Raw genomic sequence first — 15,062 nt, forward strand, 5'->3', positions numbered from 1 at the left:
ATAAGATATCTCAAGAGAGAAACAAGAACATAAAGTCCCGTGGACAGTCAGACACTGAGGTATGGCAAATTACGCCAGGAAATTAAGAATAAGAACACATAAGTAGCCTTAGACCAATTAGGTAAATGCAAATGCATGTCTGATGACAAACAGTGACAGTGACAGAGATAAATACATGGTGTTTGCTTGTGAGAGGGAGAGAGGATTGCCCCAGCCTGTGCGCAGGCGGGTGACTCCCTTGTCCCAGGTGAAGGGAGCAGGAGCCCAGGGCTTCTTCCCCAACGAAGCACTGACACCTCGCTCGCCACTTGGGGCCAGGGGCAAGAGCAGGCTGTGTAAGCCAGACCTCATCCGGGAGCTACCTCGTTTGGTGTCCCCAACACGTGATCTGTGCCAAAGCTGCTGGAAAATTCAAAGGAAAAAATAAAAAAATAAAAATAAAAAAAAAGATCTTTGGTTTATAGTTCCTCTGCACTGTTTTACCCGTGTGTAACCTACTGTAACCTGGTATGGTATAAAAAAAACCTTAGTCAAAACTAAGTGTACCTTCCAGAAATTTACTTATACATGGTTTTGGCTTCATCCAAAATTCAAAAGTCATGGCAATTGGTTTTACATGTCACAGCTTGCTCACTCTGGGTACATGTGAGAGAACACGCATACATCTCATGAAAAATGCGAGGGAGAGGAAAAAAAAACCCCAAGATTCACGATTATGCACTGATTTATACATTATATTATGATCTATTCTTCTCCTTCTCTTCCAAAAGAGACTATTAGTTAATATTGTTAGAGGAATCCACAGTGATTATATCCACAATACATACATGTTATCGGCAAGATTACATGCAAAATCATGCATTTTAAAGAGCAAAAATACAGGTTTCTCCACTGTCACACCTTTATTTCAAAACCTGGACTATAAATTAGCCAATAAGGCAGCGGTTGACAAGAAAGAATAATGATTAACTTTATTCGTAGGTGACCGCTGATTAAAATAAGCTTATAAATATTTCCTATTTTCCTGCAACAATTAGCAATTTGATGGGTCTTACTTATATTAAGTTTCATAAATGGAAAGTCTGCTACAAAAATTAAAGCTGTAATACCAGTAAAGGAAACTTGTTTCATAAGCTGAAGGACTCCCAAAAAATGCAATGATTTTTTTTCTCTCTCACTTTTGTACTCCACCGAGGTGGTGGTGACATTTTTGCCAGTTAATCAACACTGTTGTATTATGCACTACTGAAATACGAAGATATAATGTCTGTATTCTCTTCTTTTAAGCAGAATTCTGGAGCCCTGAAGCGAGTATTTCAATTATTATGCTTGCATTTTAGAAGACCAAAATGTATCAAGAAAAAGAATAAGGACATACTGTGTGTCCTGATCGTCCAAACCCTTACTCCCAACGCAATTGCTGCCTGTGTATGCAGAAACCAGTTAACTTAAATACAGGTGTGAAAAAGACCAAAGACATACACCTTTCAACAAAACTTCTTTAATCAATGTGCTATCAAATTAAAATTTTTCATAAGATTAAAGAACTAGTTATTTTTTCCTTACATTTGTAGAAACAAATAGTGAACAATGAAATACCATCATAGTCACAATAAATCACTTATGATTAGTATTTCTAAATGTTTTTCTAAGACATTTCTCTTTCAAAACATTTTAAAAAACAAGGTCTTTTTCCTTGGTAGTGCTTAAAATAAAAATAAATAAATAAATAAATATCTCAAAAAGTCTACTTCCAAGCATGCAGGACTGGTTTAACAGTTTCTTATTGTATAAAGCAGCCACTGTACGAACATTGGACTATTATAACGCACCTTTACAAGAACATCATCCAGGTTAGTTCTGTAACTAGCATCTCAGACCATTTTTAGCAATAGCTGCTAATAACTGTTACTCTTAAAAGCCCTGAAGCAGTAGCACTATTGTGAACTAACCCCAAGGCACTGCCTCTGCGAATTCTGCTATCAATCTGACGCTGAAAAGCAGCTCAGTAGTTCCAGAAACCTTTGTAAATTCCACCTCTTTGAGAATTTGTTCCAGTAGCAATTATCATCCACAGAGTATACTGGGAAAATCTGTCACCAGTGTAGATTCAAATTTTAAAAATTCACCTCAGGAAGACTAAAAATTGCCTCAATGGGCGCAATTAAAATACTAAGCCTCACTGTAGCCTGTTATTGAAAATAAGCTATGAAAAAAAATCCAGGCTTCAGGAAATACTACTGTTACTTCTAGTACACTAGCTGAAAAATGCATACAGTTGAAGAAATATTTTTGCTCCATATGTGCTTAGCTATACTGAACTCTATCACAGCAAGCTATTCCTTACATTTCTAAAAAGCAAGAGTTTGGGTTTTTTAAGCAATACATTTATAATACTGTCAAGTATCAACACTTGATCAGACTTTTCCCTCGGTGGACTAGTAAATCTATGGTAGCCAATTTAGTAGAAGCCATATCAACATCCAGCTCCATATAGTTGTATTTATTTATTATTACTCTAAAAAAACAAAACCAAAAAACCCCCACCAAGGAAACCAGCAAAAGATTTTGCTTCTGCTATTGTGTATTTGCTCGGTGTATGTACAAGCTGAATGACTACCAGCAATTTCAATGCAACAAAATTATTACTGCTGTATTATAAAACCCACTCTATATTCTCAATTACCTCTTAGAACAGCTCCTACTGAAAGAAATTCTAATATACATGAAAGACTAAGCACCATTAAGAACCACACAAGTAGTACATGTCTGGTAGTAACAAATATCTGATATTACTTGAATACAAGGAACTTGCCTAAGAAACTGGGAATTTCCTACAGCCAAGCCACAGCTTATATGACTGCCAATACTTTTACAGTTAGTAATAATGAAGCGGCAAGCAAACAGCATAAGAAACCATAGTGCTGACTTTTTAATATCTGTACAGAATAAATAAATTCATAATTGATCAATTATATATTCAAGCGGGGAAACACAATGCTAGCCTTTCATTGTCAATTGACATACAGTCTCATCACCAGAGAGCACAAATGAAATGCTAATGGCAGAGAAGATGAATGCCAATTTCCCTCACTTTGCTCCAAGTTTCAGTGGCTCTCTACAATAAAAGATAGCTGTTTGTGGAGACTGGCTTGTTCCATACCATTAACTCAGAACAAAACATATTTTTAGTGGGACAGCAGTGTTTACTTGTAAGAACTGATGAATTGTACACCACCATTTATCACTTGTAGACAAAGACATTCAGGCACAATTTTGGACATAAATCAAGGTACATGCTCCTAAATAAAAAAGGGATTGCTTAAGTCCCTAAAACTGCATAGATTGAGGTCAGATTGGCCATAGCAACCAAGAATGGTACTTAGGCCTCCAGTAAGACTTAGCAACCAATAAATGAGCTCAGATCTCTTTTCATCTCCACTGGTGTGAAAGCCAAAATTAAAAAGATTAGATCACGCTGCACCCATCACAATAGACTTCACAGTGAAAAAGTCATTTCTAGCCTTTGATTCACATCCAATAAATAACATTCATCCCTTCCATAATGAACAACTTTCAAAGTAAATTGAATCTCCATAGTGCTGCTTTCCCTTGCTGCACCGTATTTACATAACAATATATCACAGGAAGCTCAGAGTGGGTCTTGCAAATGGAAGATGCGTCTTTAGCACTGATTACACTGTATTCAGCTTTAAAACGCTTACCATTTAAACATAATCCACTGAAGATTATAATAAATAATAAACAATGCTTTAAATCTTGCGGTATGAAACTTTGTCGTTATTTCAATACGGAAATTTCATAGTAAACAGCTCCCTCCCCCTTTCCTTTCCAGTCCTTCCATTTGAGGATATTCAGCAAATTCTACTTTCCAGGAGCGCTGATGATACTATCTGTCTAGCGTTTCCAGGAAAAGGGATAGTACATTATTTCATTTTTACTGCCTCTTTCCGCACTGTTGCTATTCTCTTTTATATATATATTTTCAAGTACTCCAACAATTCTTTTTAATGTTCCGAACACATCTGTCACCTATTACTCCAACCTCACACAAAGCATTAGGTATTGCTGTTTTCCCTCTCCCTAGAGCAGTAGTTATTTGTAAATAGGTGAAGCTGATCACAGCTGCAGGAAGCTAACGCAGTTCTAACACACGAAATCAGAAAACATATCCAGCAAATGTTCGCATTGTATTGTCGCTGCATGCCCTGTATTTCCCGTACTTGATTTGTCATTCTTACAAATGGATCATCATCCCCTTCTTGCTGCAGGTTGCATAAACTGACATTTAAAGGAAAGTGTTCGAAAGCAATAGATTGAAACAAAAAGTCTACACCTAATTAAAAATATGCAGAAATAATTTCAGCCCTCTGCAGCAACAACTCATGTAGATTATACTATTTGAACTCAGCAGGGAACCTCATTAATTTTTAAAACTCTCTGACCCCGGTGCAGTTAAGGGTGTAAAAATAATTACAAATTAGGGTTGAGGGAGCACTGCTTTAATATTGCATGTGTGCTATCAGCTACACAACATTTTATCGAATATGGATATTTATTACAGCTAAGCATAATTTTAACGTAGCCAAAATGAAGCTGCATGGTTAATTTTAAAATTGCAGATGTTAGAAATGGTATCTTTTTAAGAACGTAACTATAGTAGCCACCACTTCCACGGAAAAACCCTGCCTGCTTTCTGCAAACATTCTCGTCACACAAAGCACAGCAATTACAGGTTTAAAAGCTAGTAACAGCCTGGATACGGCCGTACACCAAAATATTTCTATAACAAGGCACGTTTGCAACCTAACAATTTCTAACTTATTTAGAAGGCTATAAAACACTTGGCTGAGAGTATAAATATTCTCTCTTACCTAAAACTTGTCAGAAGAAAGATCCTTCTCCATTGTTGTCACCTCCAGTGCCCCCTCTTGCCACCATGGAGATTGGTTCTGCTATGTTTATTGCTCTGTGCCTCAGTTACAGCCGTGACACTAATCTGCCCGCACAGACCAGCACAGGGGCGCGCGTGAGTGTGAGCGTGCGTGTGCGTGCGTGTGTGCGAAAAGCGAGCCTGCCGACTTCAGGACTGGGAACCTAAACCTCAGGCCAAGTCAAGGCTGAATGAAAATGATCAAAGCTCTGTCCCTCATCAACAGAGTAGACAAGATTTCTCCCCCCCCCAGCCCGCCTCCCCCCAATGAGAAGCAGGGCTGTCAGTAGGGATTCCCACTAAAAAGCCTCTAACAGAGGCAGACCTTCTCCAGATTGCGAGTGCCTGCCCAGCAGTCCGTGCAGAATACAGGTAGCTATTGTTCCTGAGACAGATATGTAGCCAGCCACTCAGACTCTGACAGATCTCAACAAACCAGTGAGCCTGCCTTCAGTTTAACTCTTTATTTACTAGTGCTTTACTTTTTACAAAGATCTCCTTTTGCCCTGGAGAGGGAGGGGCAGGGGAAAAAAAGAAAAAAAAAAATAAAAAAAAATCGGTAAGTTGTTCTGGTTTTGTTAAGAAAAATGTTTCAGGTTTCATGTACATAGGCAGTAATCCTATGCAAATTTAGGAGTATTGCTTTTAATTTTGAAATCTCATCTTGTCTGGTGTTGGACAACACAGCAATAGCACATTTCAGCAGTGAAACAGGATTCCAATTCTGTAAGGTAAATAACTCCTGCTCTGCCTTCCTCCGAATTCTCATAATTCACGGGGAAATAAAACAGTTTGAATAGATAACATGCATCTTTGCTCAAATATTCTAGGTGTTAAGAAACACAGCAATTTAGGGCAAATGCTTCAGCAGTTTCTCCACCAGAAATCAGTTTTCAGCGTTGACTAGAAATGAAGTTAGTGTCTCCGAGAGAAAACTGTGCTAAGCAAGTAGATAGTTAGCCAATTAGTTGGCATAAGAAGCAGCAGATACTCATTTCAGTCTTGCAGCAGTTTTATAGTTTGATAAGGAGATTTTACTTGCACAAAAAGGGGGTTTTTTTAATTTTATATGACATGAAGCTTAAGAATTTATTCACAAAGACACAGTCAATGAAGCTGTTAGAGAAAATATCCTGACATTTACGCTCTGCGTTTGACTTTTAGGAAGTAATGCATTATTATATGAAAAGCTAATGATTCTGCATTCTGCATAAATATTGTATAAGTACAGCCCAGGTGTAGCCTTCAGCTTTAAAACACTTTTCTCCCTTCTGTTTAAGCCAGTCTTAACTTCATTTCACGCAGGTTGCAGTAGGATGCGTATGTGCATGGGTATACTTGCCTTAAGGTGGGTGGGTTGGATTGGTTTAGGGCTATTTTAAGGTGTAAAGGTTGAAGATTACAAGAAAACTTTTCTCATGGCAGTAAAATCAGGTTTACAAAATGGAGGGGGTTTAAAAAATATTCATACTCCTAACACGAGTGCAAATTAGAGACATGACATCAAAACCAGTATTTTAACCTGGCAGAACCCATCAACTCAGAGAAGTCTCCCTACCCATTACATAAATAATCATTTTACCAGCAACTTCAAAATGACACGTTAAAAAAACTGCACGCAATTTATTCTGAAAGTTGCCAATGGTCACTTTATAGTGTTTCAAAGCAACCTTTTCTGCGTGTTTGAGAATTTAATTACACTCCTACAAAAATGCCAGGCTTCCAGTGCCTTTCAAAATTCTTCCAGCGCAGCGAGGAAACAAGCAGACAAACAGGAAAGCAAACCAGTGTTATTCAGTGTAACGCACTCTGTGTGGTAGAATACCTCTAGACTACCCGATGTGTTTTAAAGAACCAGGACTCTGCATTCACAGACCCTGTGGCTGTTTCATTCCAGAGTACCTCGTTCCTGTCAATTGGAGTGTCAGTCCTTAAGGACAGAGACATCCATTGGACTGTATTTTTTTATCATCAGCTTATGTAAATGCCTGGTGTTACGTAGGAAGAAAAGCTTTCAGTCATAAATATATTTAGAAATTAATAGTATTCTTAGATAAAAAGATGAATTTATTACAAATTCTGAAGCATTCTGCACCAGTTTCTCTTCTGTTTTGAGCAAACAGGTAACAAACTGTTGCCACTAAACAGAATTAAAAATTGCCGGGGAAATACATGCCAGGCAGATCCTCAGCTGCGAGTGTAGAGCGCGGAGGAGCTGTGCCAGCCCCTCGCAGGTGAGAACGTGGCCATGAAGCCGCAACACCAAAGGGCTACGGAGTACGCGTTACTGCCTGGGAACGTCTACCCTACCCCGCATGTGTATACCACTGCAAAATGGAGACCACGGATGCTGCGCCGTGGAAAGAGCGGTCTGAAGCCCTGCCGAGGACCACGCGACAAGCTCCCGAGCACGGTCCTCTTTGATTTCAACCTCTGGTTGGGCCTCACTCAATGTAATACCCTGCGATATTTCACCCTGAACCGAGCTTCCCGCATATCTTCCAGCGCCGAGTTATCCTGGGGCGTCCTCATCGGCTGCTGGCTCGGTACCTACACGAACACGCGCGCCATTCAAAAAAACAACACAGCATTAAAAAATACAGCTTTATGGGAGGATGAAAAGGAAAACTTTCTGCAGCGAGCTCATGTCAGAGCTGGGCACCTCGCGGGAAGACGGAGAAGTCGGCGCTTGCTGTGAAGGTGTGACCTCCTCCTCCTCAGAAACCCTCCCTGCTTTTACTGGAGCAATCCCCAGGCTGCATCCGTGAGGGAAACAACTTTCTTCAGGTTTTGAGACAAGAGTGAAGTATTCTGCCCAAAGACTTTCTGCACTCTCTGGAGGTCGCCTTTGAGCAGGAACATGGCCACTCTTCCCAGCCAAGTCTGCCCCAAGTCACCAGTAGCAGATGCCTTGCTATAAAGTCAAAATTATGGGATTTATGTAAAGGGTGATATTTGTTTATACTGATCGGTGCTATTTCTTTTTATTTTTTTTTTAACAACAAAACCCACACAAGCACAGAGGGGGGAGGAAAAGGGGGCTGCTTAAGGGGAAGGAAAAGCAAGGCTTTTTTCCTTCTTTTTTTTTTTTTAATTGTACAGCTCATCTAATAAAAGCAGGCATTATGGGCACAACATTGGATAACTAGTCTCATGTACCGTAGGATATTTGAAGAGTTTGAATTGATTTCCCAAAAGGTGAGCATAAAGCAAGCCAGGTATGTCCTGTATAAAAATCCTGCGTCTGAGAAATTTGCTTGAGAACAGACTGCTGGAGTCATTTCTTTCAGCTAACCCACACAGCCCCACTCCGGTGAACAAAGCCACATACCGGTATCACGTATCCATTTTCCTCCTGAGATTCCATTTTAATGATTCTTCAGTAAATACCTTTGTATTTAGAAATTATTCATACCAGATATAAAAAAAAGCCCAGTGTTTCAGTAACTAACTGTGTGACAGAGGTGAAATGCACATAATGTATTCAAGTATGCAACCTCAATTAACCTTTTGCCTCAGTTTGTGGACAAACCTATCTATAAAAAGTGAGCTCTCCCTGTGATCAAAAATCAGTTTTACAACTTCACATCATTTGTGGCTAGTTCCCTATATAAAAGAACATAACATGAGGAGATCTCCATGAGCTGCAATTCAAATTTAACTCACTGTTATTCTTGATCTTCATTTCCTTAATATAAAAGCTACTCTAAAACATCATATGAGAAAGCACTGATTTATTTTTTTTTTTATAAACAAAATGTATTTATTTAAATTGTGGTAGCTAGACTTTACTTATCTCAGAAATTACTGAAAAACATAAGATAGCAAACATAAAGATATAAAAATATTTAGACTGGAGCCAGTGCCTGTTTTGCTTCGGATGTAGGCAAGTACAGCCCGTAGTTTAGAAAAGAACTTGTGATTAACATATACTCAACTATGTTTGTACACTGTAATATAAAACAACCAGGAATTACAGTTGATAAAGTATCCTTAGCCTTCCCAAAATTTGATATGTATATTATTAATGAAATAGCTTTTCTTTAAAATGCTGTGCTAAAGAGCACAACTTTTTTTTCCCCTCAACTCTTTCACAGAAACATAATTAGGGTACTGCATTCTCCACTAGATGCTTTGTGAAAGCAAATGTCAGGGATTACGACCCAGCAAGATAATTACAAACATTCTACATAATAACATAGGAAACCAGCATCAGAGGTACATTTCACCAGTTGATGTTCCTCTTACAGATTACACTTTCGATACGTGATCTGTTGGGAAAAATGAGTAGAAGTTGACGGTATCTTTTTTTTTGGTTTTCCTCCCCCAATTACTTTAGAGCTATCATCAGCAGACCAAACCACTGTTCAAATAAACACTTTTCTTTTTGTAAGGTTTCAGATTCTGAATCCCAAATACATACTTTACAAAACCTCCCCCCATTCAACACTGAGCCCAAACACTTACCTAGCTAACTGGTAGTACATGAATTACAGCAAGAGGGCATATTCACACATTGTTGAGTAAATTAAACCATCTCTTTTGAAAAAGTTTACTTTTCAAACCAATCTTGTGCCCAGTTCCATAGCAAGACAAGATATACACAGAATTACCAGAACAAGATATTTCCTTATAAAAAATCCCAAACAAACAAAAAGCCCACAAAAAATACCCCAACCCCTCCTCCTGCGCCCCCCCCCCAAAAAAAAAAGTGATGAACATGAATAGAATTTTTCCCCTTGCTTCCTTAAGAACAGTGGTTTATGTAGGCAGACTACATTACAGATATTCCAGTCTGACAATTCACTTGTTAGCAGGAATTTATATTGATCAATTGTTTTCATCAGCTTAGATGGATTTGGACCTACCGCTTTAAGCGCTGATCCACGGGAACTGCTGGTTTCGAAAGGCCATAAGTAAAGTAGCTGGATGGAGAAAAAAAACAGTCAGGACTGCCCCTGTAGCTTCAACCTGCCGTGCATAGTTTTCTTCCTTGGAATCTTTTGATAAAAGTCAGAACACAACATGATTTATTAATGTAGCAAAGTCATTACAATTCAGAGCTAAAAATGTTATTGGACTTCCCTCCAGCTAGTGCTGTTTAAGGAAGCCTTTAAAAAGCAATTTAATTCCATTCCACAAAGTCAAATTTTCTCCACAGATAATTGGTTTTCATTATATGTATAAAAAGCTGCAATGAAGCCAATATGTCAAACTATATCTTTTTTTAGGATTTATATTTATTGCTGAAAGACTGACCTGCTTTTGCAAGAATTGTATTGTCTCTGTTTTTCTACTGTTAACCTGAAATCTTTACTGTTAATAACGTAAGCACACACTATAGTAGCATTCACCAATGTACCATGAAATCTGAATATAATCAAGAATTCTTCTGGACTCTCACATTTATAGCCAAATAATTTCATGCTGTCATCTGTCACAGACTAAATCTTCGTATATAAACTTGTTCAATAAGAGTTAAAACATTCACACTGCTTTGAGAGCTTGAAACACTTAGTTGGAAAGTACTTGCCTGGCTTGGGTCATAATCAGTATATTTTAAAACTGCCATACTAAAACAAATATTAAAGCCTGTTATAGTGTGTATATATATAATATGCAATAATATGTATTACCACTGGGCACGTTTATATTCAAAGAGCCTAGGAACAACGTGCTCTTTAGAGTGTCTTGAAACATCAAACTTGCAAAGCTTATACACTAATTACAGCACAGCAACAAAACAAAGAAATCCAAAAGCTAGCAAAGTTGGAAATGCAAAAACAGGCACGAAATTTTTCCACCATTAAAAAACTTCACACAAAACCCACACTCATTCAAGCCCTGATCTTGTTTATAGCAGATACGTATGACTAAAAATAATCTTCAAGCTAAAGCAACCAAATGCAATAAAAATACTTACCAGATATCTTGCTCAGAACTCGTGCCTTTTTCTTTTTTTTAAATAAGACAAGGAGATTCAAATTTAAAAGCTGTATTAGTTACTGTACTCCTGTTCCTGCAGCTCTTCAGTTGTAGGTACGGAGCAGCTTGGCTGGTATTGTTTTGAGATAAAGAGAGTGGCCTGTGTGAGCCAAGATATTCTGCACTGTCTGAGGATCTCTGCAGTGCTCTTAAACTCCTCCACCGAGACAGGTATTTTTGCTGTCTGTTGTCCAAAGAGGTTCATCAGAGCTCTTACAGTCACCTTCATTTTTCAGTCGCGGAGGCCCTGCCTGCTGAGAGGAGAGAGGCTTCTTTCTCTCAGTATTTATTTGCTTTTGGATTGGAGGAAGAGGCTCAGAGATTTTCAATTTGAGATCAAAGACAGGCGCATGCAATGGGACGAAACATAGTTTTCTCAGTTGTGCTCAGAATAGTAGTCCCTGAGTTCCCACATTCAGCGTTCCCAACTCCATAAGCTTCATGGGGAAAGAAAGATGGATAGTTATATATATACACGCACACAGGCGCACACAGACACACACACACACACGCACAGACACATTTTAAATATATTAGTTTTCCCCCTTGCAGCACTGCAGTCTCTCTATTGTCGAATAATAACTGTATCTGAAAAGAAAGCACTTAATAAGGCTAAGGTCAGACTGCTTAGACTTGGCATTTGCTGCGATAACAAATCAGAAATGATAGCATCGTACAGATTTATGAATTTTTTGCCCCCGCAGTCACAAACATCAGACGTTTACTTTATAAAGAAAGCTTTTAGATTCTTCCTGCAGTTTCCATAGTGATTTCATTTTTTCCCTTTTATCACAGATTGGCTGAAGTACTGCTACCCTTTGTGCTTTAAAAGGCTTGTGCTACCAACTGTCGATATAAAGGCACTGTAGCTAAAGCACACATGCAACACACACTGTCAAAAATAATTGAAATAGATAAATGCTGGTGAAAAAAGGTTTCGGTATTTTCTCTGCTTGTCCTGAAGTGTACAGTAGAATAGTTTTTCTTCTGAATAAATGTAATTAACTTGAGCCAACCATACTACTGTTCCGTTTCCCACAACCTATGATACTTCTATTAGAGCACTCATCACACAAAAAATAATCTCTTCACAAAAAGCTTTAATACGGCTTACATCATGCAAAATGCCTATGCTCCTTAGATACAAACAAAAGCACTTTCATTAATTTTTTGAATCTTTTCAAGACAATGCTTATGCCACTGATATTTTTCCTCTTTCTAGTAAGTTTATTCTTTTAGAGAACATGATGGTTTAAGGAACAATTACACTGTTTCTGGCAAAGCAAACAATGCTCTCTCTTGCTGGAAAGATAACCACCTTTCAAAGTAAGCCTAAAGGATTAGTTTCTGTTTAACCCCTTGCTAAACAAATGAGACTGTCATCTCCTCAACAAAACAGAACTCAGCTAAGTAAACACTTTTATTCAGTTATCATGCCTTTAAAAATGTAGTCTTTAGATTGCAGAATGCGAGCACAGTATTTCCCTACCCCTCTTTCAACCAGCTTAATAGAGAGTGAGTGCGTGGTTAACCCCAGCCAGTTGCTCCAGTCTCCTGAGAGTTTCTATTCTTGTAAGTCAGAAACCGTCTAACTTAGTAAAAATACTGAGTTATATCGTGTAGTGTTAAATATCTTACAAAAACTCTTAGAGATGGAAATTTTCCAGGTGACTATAAAAATAACGAGATTCCTTATTTTCATACAAAACTGGCAAAGTTCATGAAAAATTCACAGGGACAAATATTTTAAAAGCCTACAGAATACAGTACAGTTTAACAGATAACTTAGAAAAAAAGAGAAAAATCACGCAACTTTCTTTTGGATGCATTTATGACAATGAATTATTTATTGCCAAACAGATTATCTACAGAAAACTATCAAACTCCCTATTTTATTGCCAAGTCTTTATGAGGGGAATTATACAACTGACTTTTCCTGTTGGGATATTAAAATCCACCATTAGACATTCACATCCACTAAACAGGCACTAACTATGAGCATGAAGTACGTTAATACCTAACTGCCAGTAGAGTTTATTGGAAGAAAGAGTTTGCAGCATGGTGTAAGTGAAGGACTAAACGTAAATCAATTACCAACAGAGATTTAAAATAAAAAGCAGACAGTTATTAAGATTACGTTGATTACGGACATACCCCACAGGTGGTCCTGGTCAAAATCGATACGGACAGATGCAGGAGTCTTGGGGAAGATGCAGGTACAGCTGACGCTGCCCTGGGACAAGCGGGTGGGCTAGCCGAGCTCCCGAAGGTCCTGTTACCCCTCGGTAAGCAGCCACCAAACTGTCACTCGTAGCAAACCCAACAAAATCTGGACCTATTCTTCTTTGTACCTATTTTCCACTACAGCCATCTCAAGGGTCATTTAATGAGCCAGTTAAGCGCTGTATTCAAGTCATCAGCGTCATCTGACTTACGATGATAAATATTGTCTTTGTGCAGACTTTTCATGCACTGGCAAGAAAAAATAAACCACACTAAACATTACTGATTAGAATCCCAACTTTCTGATAGGATTATGACTTTTCACACTCCCTTTTTTAAATGTTATAGTTATTTTAAAAACCTGCATGCACACATACCTCAACACAAACCTGTATCACTCTAGGAGAATTTCCATGCAACAAAGGGAAAACTTTGTTGTTTAAAAATAACTCATCAATAAAAAAAAATATATGAAAAGGTTTTGTCCTAGAAGAGTAAGGATGAGAAATCTGTCTTTTACAATACAAAAATCATTGAAGCCAGTTTCATCCTACCTAGAAACATTAAATCATGTTCTCACAGGACTTTCTTTCCAAACTTTACATATATAAGATGTTCAAACGGTTCCTGCAAGATTCTGGCAGGCAAGGCAACTGACTTTCTGGGGATTGTATAAAACTGTTGAATTTATCCACCGTCTTTCTTTAAGCCAGGGAACCCTCAGGAAATTATTTTTACAGAAGGAAAACATAAACTAAGGGGTTTTTTAACCGTTAGGGACTAAACAGGGCATTTGAAATGAAGAGTTGACTAACAGTCTAAGTTAAAAAAGAATTTCATGCTCCTTTACACACGGCTTTGCATATTCTCCTTGGAGAAAACTCTTAGATACAGCAGGAATGTGCTAACTAAAGGAAGTAAATATTTGTTGTTATACGCTTTTAGTTAAATCTCTTTTAGTATAAATGATTCTTCAGTCATGCAGCTGACGGGCGTCCAGGACATTCACTCATTCTCTTCATCAAATAAGAAAAATAGGTCAAGCTGAGTGTGACAGTCCTTCCCCCCCTGCACTCCGCAGGTAGACCTCACGCAGACCCTGTTTGTCTTTTAGCTTAGGCAGAAGAGGCTAATAGTTCTAGATCCACACTTATTCATTAAAATACATAGTAAAAAAAAAAAATAAAAAAAATCTAAAGAGAATTCTCCTTCCTCAACAGTTCTTCAGCAATGAGACCCTTCTCCTCATCCTTCAGACTAGGGGGGAAGGGGCAGAGGGAACAGACTAGGTAGCCAAAGAAACAGACTAGATAATTATTGGTTTCCCCATATGACCCTGCAAACTACCCCACAAAAGAAGTGAAAAATACTTTTCCAGTGTCATTCCTGGACACATAGTGAGGGACCATATTCTCCTTTAAAAGATAAAAGAAACATCCTTTGTTTCACTCACCTAGTGTTTTCTTAATTCTTCCTTCTGGGAAAAAAAATTGCTACTTTCTCAGATTTTCCAAGACCATCCTCCACCAAGTGTGTTTATTCAAAGACTGAAAATCTGCAACCTACCACGAGACATGAACTATAAAATGTTTTAAAATTTACAGTCCTAGTTCAATCAGCCAAAAACTCTGCAGTCTTAAATCATAGAATCATAGAACATCTCAAATTGGAAGGGACCCATAAAGATCATCGAGTCCAACTCGCTGCTCCTTACAGGACTCCCTATAACTAAACCATATGACTAAGAGCATCGTCCAGACCCTCCTTGAACTCTGACAGGCTTAGTGCTGTGACCGCTTCCCTGGGGAGCCTGTTCCAGTGATCAACCACCCTCTCAGTGGAGAACCTTTTCCTAATGTCCAATCTGAACTTTCCCTGATGCATCTTCATTCCATTTCCT

This window comes from Harpia harpyja, chromosome 23 (assembly GCF_026419915.1).
Source record: "Harpia harpyja isolate bHarHar1 chromosome 23, bHarHar1 primary haplotype, whole genome shotgun sequence".
Lineage (NCBI taxonomy): Eukaryota > Metazoa > Chordata > Aves > Accipitriformes > Accipitridae > Harpia > Harpia harpyja.